This window comes from Amblyomma mixtum, chromosome 4, assembly GCF_055824585.1.
Source record: "Amblyomma mixtum isolate Tamu chromosome 4, ASM5582458v1, whole genome shotgun sequence".
In the NCBI taxonomy this organism is placed as follows: Eukaryota; Metazoa; Arthropoda; class Arachnida; order Ixodida; family Ixodidae; genus Amblyomma; species Amblyomma mixtum.
In genome coordinates this window covers 95,868,106-95,877,576 of record NC_143015.1, presented here as the reverse complement: position 1 = coordinate 95,877,576, position 9,471 = coordinate 95,868,106, and the positions used below count along the sequence as shown (strand labels likewise).

Genomic DNA, 9,471 nt, shown 5'->3' with positions numbered 1-9,471 from the left:
AAGATGAACTGCGTTTGAGCTAAACAGGCCTTTGGTGGAGTTGGGTATCTACTACCGAAAATAAAGAAGTAATTGGGGTGAATAGAAGGGCAGAAGAATGCATCTGCCCATGACATAAGTACATCTTTTGGTGGCGGGTCTATAATGCGAAAGTTCAGCGCTTTCTAGTATTGCGAGGAATTTGAGGGAAGGAATTTGAGTTTGGGAAGGTAGCGGGAGTGTGGGGGAGAGATTCTTTCTGTTCTTTTTGTTTGCTACCCCACTGGGTGCTAACAAATCTGCGAGGCGCGGAGCGTGTACTTGATGTCCGGACGCTAAAGACGTCGTCAATCTGGGGTATGTGGTAGCTGTAACTCCGGGGTAGCTGTTACTGCCAGCTAACACTACAAAGCCAGCCAGCTCTAGAGCAATATCCAAGTGGTGTAGACATATAGGTTGAATTGCTCTGAAGCATGCATGCTGCGTTGTGAAATAAATATTTGCCATCCCCCGGGGATGTCTAAAACACCCGCGACCGGTATATAGCCCGAACTACGAGGATGAGAATTTAATCATAGCCGGCCAAGTGGTGCAACACAGGGGAAATACGGCACCTATGGTTTTTGGCTGTGCACTCAATTCGTGAGCTGCGATAAAGTGGCGCCGGTATAATATTCAAACACCTAAAGCGATGATTTCCAGAAGAGGAACTAAGCTGCTACAAGGTTTGTTTTTCGAATGGGGGCAATCGTGCCGTCAGACTTTGTTCCGCCTCTCATGCGCATAGAGCGAGCTGGGTTTCCCACATTTATAGGGTGTGCGCAACATGTTAATACGGCAAATGAGGGCTAGCTGGCACGGAATAATGTTTAAGCACGAGAAAGGGCAGCCCATGCGGAATCTCCATGTGCTATTCCGGCCTCCCGCCTTGTACCATGGCCCCTCGCCCGGCCACACTAGAGGTCACGGATGGGAAATTGCTGCGAACATAGGCATGCCTTCTCGGGAATTTTCACTGAGACAGTGGGAGAAAGAGAAAAGCAAGGTATCGCCAGTATGGATTGAGTGGGTAGTCCTGTAATCGCGGCCTCATTAAGTGACATCCGTGCGAGATGCCCACCTGGTTCACTTCTATATTTCACTATCTTCTACACGGACACGTTTTGAGAACGGTTACGCCGAGGACCAACACGCCTTTCCCGGGAACATCCACCTCGACAGCTAGCGCTGAAAAACATCCAATACTGTGGCAGTTAGAGCCGCATAGTGGGAACTGATTGCTACCCAATATAAGAAATATATGTCATCATACGTTTGGTTCAATTTATGATGGCTTAACGTCCCAAAGCGACTCATGCTATGAGGGACACCGTAGTGAAGGGCTCTGGTAGTTTCGACCACTTGGGGTTCTTTAACGTGCGCTGACATCGAACAGTACTCGGGCCTCTATAATTTCGCCTCCATCGAAATTCAACCGCCGTGGCAGGGATCGAACCCGCGTCTTTCAGGTCAGCAGCTGAATGCCATAGCCAGTGAGCCACCGCGGCGGCTCCCATCATATACGTTTGTCTTTACCCTGTAGACGAACAGTTCAAAGAAATCTCCTCTAATTGTATGATTCATGCCCAGTTTTCCTGAACATTCAGAAACTAACGCCATAGGTCGGCTGTTATTAGCGAACCCTTCGTAACTGCACGGAGAAGTTTTGAACTTGTAATTTTGCGAAAAAAACAGTCCTAAAAGATTCTGCGCCAACTTCGTGATTTTCGCGGATTACTGTTCCTGTTCGCTGCAAAATCTGACCAATAAAATGCTTCTTGCGCTTTAGTGGGAACTACCTAATACTGAAAACTCCCGCAATGATTCTGAGTATCCCGTGCCACGCCGATCGTGATGCCAGGCCTGCTATCTGGAAGCGTTTGTCCACATTTCCTTGGCTTAATTGTGAGAAGAATGCTACCTGGACTGATGCTTGTTTATACAGTTCAAATGATACAGCTTGCGTTCTCCAACTCGAGTGACATCTAATCAGCCCGTGCGTCTGCTCAAATAGGGCCGCGTCTCTTATTGCCGCGGTGAAAAGCAATCGACAGATAAGACAATGCTTTGCTTTCTACGCATTTCCACTTCGGCAGAGGGACATGGCTGATAAGAGCAATCTTTCTCTCACTGGAATCACCGCTGACGCATCTGTTTTGTTATCAGGTGGCCTTGCCTTAGCAGAGGTAGCCAGTATTCTTGATTAATCAGCCATTCCCATTAAAATGTCTCTGCAAGTGTGAAGCAATCGCGGAAAAAGCAACCATGGCACTGAAATTTGGTCGTTCTATTTTTGATAGTGATAGCCTGTTCCTGCTGTGCAAACTTCATTCTCATGCAAGGAGCCGGAGGTTCTCCAACATGGCGCTGGGCATTTGTTTGGCACTGCTTTAAAGGCTTTGAAGAATACTACCGCCAGGCGGACGTCTGTCATGCGTGCCGAGTGCTCCTGAGCTATGGGGTCACTGACGAGCACATCGTTGTCATCATGTACGAAGACGTCGCCGAGAATGGGCAGAATCCGACGCTGCAGAGACATTCAACCACCTAAAAGGAAAAGAGACGTACGGGGGAGTCACCAAGGAGTGCACAAGAGAAACGGTGACCAAGAATACTTTTCTTGAAATATTTAAGCAGAAGAAAAAATAAAAGCAGGTAGTGGCCCACTTATCGCCAGCAGTCCGAATGACCATATATTTTTCTTCTTCTGAGGAAACGGGAGCAAAGGTGCATTCAAGTTGCCGAACTACACGTTGACCCACAGGAAATTCGTTAGCGTGACCATTAAAATGCACCATGAGCGAAAATTCTCGAAGATAATCCTCTACTTCGAGACTTGCCATTGGGGAATCCACGTTCGATGCGCTCTTCCCCGATAAGCTCAACGTTTCTGCCACAACCGCAGCTAATCCTTACGACCCTTCCTACTTCACCTGCGTTTACAAAATTACACTCCAAGCACCAATACACCTATATGGGAGTTAAAAGGGAATAAACTCTCTTCTCGCGCACTCAATAGAGTGCGCTAGAGGACAGTTTACTCCCTACTTACTCCTTTGTGTTTGGAGTGTAGGGACATGCCCCTGGGCTTCAGTGCGACTTCGATGAAACACGCGAAGAAAGAGATCTTATCGCGACTACTCTTAATGACAAGTGTAGTAAAACAAACGCAACTAGAAATCATGTCATGCTGTACGGAGACTCCAGCACTGGAATTATCCAACTAAGCGGGTTTTAAGCCAGTAAGAAAACGAAACATGTCGTAAGTGGAATGGTGAAATGCAAGCCTACTTGAACCGCGGCGTGCTCAACGACATGCTGAGTAACGAATTGGTTTGGTTTGGTTTGGTTTATGGGGTTTAACTTCCCAAAGCGACTAAGGCTATGAGAGACGCCGTAGTGGAGGGCTCCGGAAATTTCGACCACCTGGAGTTCTTTAACGTGCACTGACTGACATCGCACAGTACACGGGCCTCTAGAATTTCTCCTCAAAAGAAATTCAACCGCCGCGGCCGGGATCGAACCCGCGTCTTTCGGGTCAGCAGCCGAGCACGATAACCACTGAGCCACCGCGACGGCAATGCAGTGTTTACTAGCTGTTGGCATTATAATGTGTTTTTGTCTGCTCCTTTCGTAACTCTTCCTCAAAAGTTGCCGGTGTGCGCCCCTTGGACTAATGTTCAGTGCATGCAGAAAAAACTTGCCATCATAATTACCTTTGAGGGTATTGACGTAATTTTGATATCAACGCTAGCAACATACAATGCCAGCCCATGTCAAACCGTCACACTTTGTTTGATTTCGTGCGGCAGCATTGAAGCAAGGCTTTCATCTACCTTGATCACAGTGTGCTTTTGAATTCATTGCAAGTGTATTCTGAAAGTAAAGAGCAGTTGTAAATGTGGCGATTTACATGACCGGTCAGAAATGTGGACTACCTAATGTGACCGCAAGAATATGTACAAAACGACCTGTGCTGCTATGACTCTATAAACGCCGCCATAAGGACAAGGGAAATTGATGCTATGCAAAGAAACAATTTCGGCACCTTATCTGCTAAAAGATAGCATTTAAATATGACCGGAAACAAAGACGGATAGCCAGAAGTCACATGCTACCACGCCCACTCGAAATTGAATTACTCAGAAGGAAGGTCAAAAGATATAATGCAAGAAAAAACAAAAACAACAGAATTATTTTTCATGCATCTAAGAATGTGGGGACTGAAAAAACTTTATCTTGCATGGTGTCTGCATAGCCATATCAATTACCCACGCTGATATAACCCGGTGAGGGTTTTAGTCATGTTGATGCAAGGGCTCCAAAGCTACGAGACATTATGTTGCGAATGAAAGGTATATGGCGTACTCATGGCAGTTGAAGGTACAGAAAGGCAGTATAAATCGTAGTCTCCCCCGTCCCCCCTCCCGAGTCGGTGGCCCTTGGAGAGTGGTGGCTTTCAGTAGCGTTTCTTAAGCCAAGATTGCAGGAAAAATTTTAAAGGTTTGGTTGCCGATTCTTTCCCCTTTTCTGCATTATTGATTTCTTTTGAAAGCTTAGCTGTAGCCCTTGTGCGCATTTTCTTCACACATTTTTTTATTTACAATACTGCAAGCCCTTTGCTGGCTCGGGACAAATACAAACGAAAGACACCTTATACAAAATAAAGGCATATTATAGAGAAAATGCACATTAGAGCAAGAAGCGCAATTCCAGTTTTAGCGCGAGAGCTGCACTACTCGGGGTACAACTTCCCATTTCGATGTGGATTAGACAATGACTTTCAACGCCTCACAAGGTCAAACCGAACTTAACTGCGTGGTCGTATGGCCCAATCTATGGTAGGATGACCCCATGATCATATGACTATGACCATTGGGTACCTGACCTTGATCGTTAACCTTGACATTTGATTCGAGACAGTGAAGACCACGCTTAACAGAGCTTTCGCTCGTATAACTAGGTTCAAGCCACGTTGAACCCCAGCCATTTTTGTTTCTCGGAATTCTCGGCTGCATTGGTATCGTGAAAAACGTGCGGATCCGGACTATTGAAATAAAAAATGGTTTTAGGAAGTAACGACTACTTGAACATGTTATTTGTAGATGTGTACGGCATAGTGGCGAGTGGTTGGTTTGTAGGAAGATGTTCTGCCTGGTGGTTGGGTATACAAGGTAGCGTCTAAGTTAAATTTATTTTAACGCAGCATGTAAACAAATTTGAAACGGGCTATTTTTCCAAGCGGGACTAGATCGGGAAGTCTAGCTCGGATGCCTATAGCTGCCGCTGACTGTATTGTGCGGAAAGAGCAGAGAATAAATCGTAAGGCTAACCTTCGAGTTTATTGATTTGGTATTGGCAATATGGGTCCCATATTGTGCTCGCATACTCCAACTTTGGTCTCACTATACCCTTATAAGCTTGAAGCTTTACATCTGGCGTTGCATATTTTAGTTTGCGTTTTAGAAAGCCGAGTTTTCGATGCGTTCACCTCGATATCAAGTTTAAGTCAATTTGACGCCTAGACATTGTAGTTTACTACAATTCTGGGTGGGAAGGCTGTCAATACCATACGGGAAATCTAGCAGGAATTTCGTAATGCCGCTAGACAGTTTTCGACTGCAAACACTAATGTGTTTTCAAGGAAGCTTCGGATTGAGAGTTAAGGCTCTAAAATTTCTGAAATCCAACGCTTTGTCCACCTAGAATTACATTTACTCTTAGCCAAATATCGGAAATGACTCCACACTATCTACATGGCTTAAATATTTGTGTAAAGAATACCGTGGCGACTTCCGCTCATAGACATTGTGGAAATAATAGAGCTGAATATGCTAAATCAAGCTAGTGCTATATGTTCACGCATTGCTCGTAACTAATGGCATACGCTGATTTTGTTGATGAATATGTCATGAAGATCACACAAGTTTTCTCTTCAGTGAAATGTTTACACTGAAAATATCATATGAGAGTTAACGGTAAACTTTGGCTGTAAGAATTACGGCCTACGCTAAACAGAATACAGCACTGTTCGGTCTGCCAGATATACACATTCGGCAGTGCAGCATAACAAATAAATATAATCTTTCACTTCAAGTGTCATGATCGGTAGGCATGTTTTCCTTACTGCGTGATCGTTCTTGGTATAGTGTAGCGATAGTGCTAACGCTTGCTAAACTCCTCAGCTTGGAAGGGATCTCCCATTGCGGGCAAACCAGGGCGGTAAGCTACAATGACACCATCGAGGCTCTTTCTACCGCTTCAGGTGCCACCTGTCGACAGTTGCAGTACTGCTGGCGAGCATCACTCCCACGCATAGCAACAGAGGTCGCCGAACAATTACCTGTGCCTTTCATGTCGAGGAATCTACCTGCTACGCAACTACCGACACCAGAGAGATACCTCCCACACATCACAAGAGTTACAAAACACAGTATCTCTGATTAGCACATCGTAGTTATCCTTTGCGAAGCCTCTTGCCGCTTTTCGAACACGACGAAAAGAATGGCATCCAAGCACCAGAACAAAACTAACAGCTACAAGACAGTTTTGAAGCATTTAAGAGGAGGCCTGACGGCGAGGGCAAACCTGTATGGAATATTTTGTGAAAAAATGATGGAAAGCGGTGACGAAAAGAGGCGCTCACAAGTCCTTGCATTCTCAGGCAGCATGGAAAAATTTCACTTATACAACCAGACTAACTCTTGAATGCAAGGGGCTTTATAATCCCTACACGCTCCCTGTCTCCGTTTCTTCGTAAACATAGCCGAGTTTGGACCCCCGCTCAAGGATGTCGCATTTGTGCTGATCTTTATTTGCACTTAACGGATTACAACAGGCACAACAGGGTGTTCTCCTATATGTTTTTTATACCTCCTAAGCTGGGTAGGCGCACAAGAGACATAGGGAAAGGCGACACTGAAAATCAGTATTTCAAGCTAGCGGCTGAGCAAACATGTGCCCTAAATTTAAAAGTGCTGAGGAAGTGTTCCCTTCAGAGTAACGTACACAATAATGATACTCGCAAGTACGAGCCACCTGCCGAGATGAAGAAGTGCAAGCGACAGCTGAAACGACATCCCTTTTTCCTTCCAATTCCCATGGACAAGAACTTTGACGCCAAAGTCCTTACAGAAAGTGTCGACATTGATACAACAGTAAAAGAATGATTCGACGATATCCGATGATAAAATATTAGGAAGCAATTGTTCCTTGTAACCAGAGCTCAAACTGCTGCACTCGAGCTATTTATAGAAGCTTACGTACAGTCATGAAAACTACGGAATTTAGGTACCCACTGACAGTATACACGAGGCATACACGGATAACGATAGTATTGTTCTCGGTGCACGATAATAGACTTTGCTTTATCTCATGAGAGATGACTGCAATCATTCATTTCCTCGCATCCGCTGCCTTATCACAGGGATTCTGCACTCATGAAAAGCAGCGATAAAGTTGGACAGCCCATAGGAAAGGCTGGCTAGCTGTGCAAGCATTCAGGCAGGGAGCAATCATCGCGATGTCGCTGTTCATATTGCTCCCTTTACTGGTGTTCGAAGTGGCAGCTGGCCAACGTATTTCGGATGTGAAATTTTTTGATTCCAAAACAAACCGTCCAGCCCCTCCACAAAGACAATGGGCTATTCTTGTGGCTGGGTCTAAAACGTATACCAACTACCGGCACCAAGCGGACATCTGTCACGCCTACCAGCTGCTACGACAGCGCGGCATGCGCGACGAACGAATTGTCGTCATGATGTACGACGACATCGCCAGCAACACCGAGAACCCGACGCCCGGGGTAATACTCAACCACCCTCACGGACCGAACGTCTACGAAGGAGTTGCGAAGGACTACACGGGAGACCTGGTGACCCCGGAGAACTTCCTTCTAATTCTTCAAGGTGTGAGAGTGGACGGTGGCAGCGGCAAAGTTATAGAAAGTGACCGCTACGACAACATCTTCATCTTTTTCTCGGGCCATGGAGGTCCAGGCCTCCTCGATTTCCCCAGCGGAGGTGCCTTAAAAGCAAGGCAACTAATTAATGTGATCAGAAAAATGCACAGGGAGCAAAGGTATCAAAGGATGGTCATCTACGTCGAGGCTTGTCTTTCTGGATCCTTATTCGCTCGTCATCTTCCCAACTACCTCAACGTATACGCCACAACGGCAGCTAAGCCTTATCAGAATTCGTATTCATGCTACTACGACAGCTACAGGAAGGTGCCCCTAGGTGACGAATACAGCGTCAGGTGGATGGAACACGCAGAAGAAAACGATTTGATTGCTACGAGTCTGCGAAACCAGTTCGCACACGTCCAGAGAGAAACAGCAGAGAGCCACGTCATGGAGTACGGAGATATTAGCATAGCAAAGCTTCAAGTCAGCAAGTTTCTAGGCAAGGTCAAGCCGAAACCAGTGTTGCGGCGGAAAGTGCCGTGTGCATCGCCATCGAACGCTGACGTGGCGATCAGCATTCTCAAGAACAAGGCTGAGAAGGCAAGAGAACCGTATGTAAAAAAATATTTGGAGCAAAAGCTGAAGCAAACTCTGGATAACAGGGCTTTCATCGAAAGGAAAGTCGCCGAGATAGCAACGTTCATCGCCAGACAGAAAAAAGATATCGCCGAGTCCCTGCTGTCGTCAGTAAACAAGACCGAAAGCACTGGCTGCTATGAGGACGCTGTGAGCCACTTCGACGTTAAGTGCTTCAGCCTTTCCGATAATCCCTACGCGCTTCAGCAGCTCCGTGTCCTAGTCAACGCATGCGCGTCTGGTTTTCTGCTTAAGGATATCACTGCTGCCATGGACGCTGCCTGCACTCATCCGACCATACGAGGTATAGAATAACGACTATGCGTACGCCCATTTATAAGCCTTTGGCCAACTCTTTGTAGTGCCTTACAAGTCTTTCTTGTGTTATTTTGACGTCAGACTTATTTTTTGCGTCTGAGTAGTGATGTTGTTAACTGTATTCTATAACCGTCCACTAAGTATGCTGTTATTATTTATTTTGCTTTGATAATTTATCGAGGGTATCGGTAAAGTCTACTGACTATGGGACCTTCGTCTGCAATCTTTTGACTTCTGTATTATGTTGAAACTAATAAACCTTTACTTTACTTAAAAAGAAATCCCAGCAAAAGAGGGCTTACAATGAAAATCACTCCAGTGGATGTATTAGAAATGATTTCTTCTGTGGTCGAAGGTCCTGGACCGCATGCTTTTGTCTGCCGAGTTTTACCTCACAGCAACACCCTTTTACTTGTCTAGGGCAAGCGGGACGAGTTGTATTTTAGTCTTAATGCACTACTTGACGAGGTCAAAACGACTGACCGCTTCGTGTGAAGCTTCACCTTGAAATGACCTTGGCCGATGGATAAATGAATAATTATAAAAATAAAAAATATTGCCGCGACAGGCACTTCAGCCTGCGGCGGCGCGAATGA

At 45.7% G+C, this 9,471-nt stretch overlaps 1 pseudogene; it reads left to right on the top strand.

Moving 5' to 3' along the window:
• Positions 1 to 7,540: 7,540 nt before the first annotated feature.
• Positions 7,541 to 8,872, top strand: LOC149347491 (legumain pseudogene; annotated as a pseudogene).
• The last annotated feature ends 599 nt before the right edge of the window (positions 8,873 to 9,471 follow it).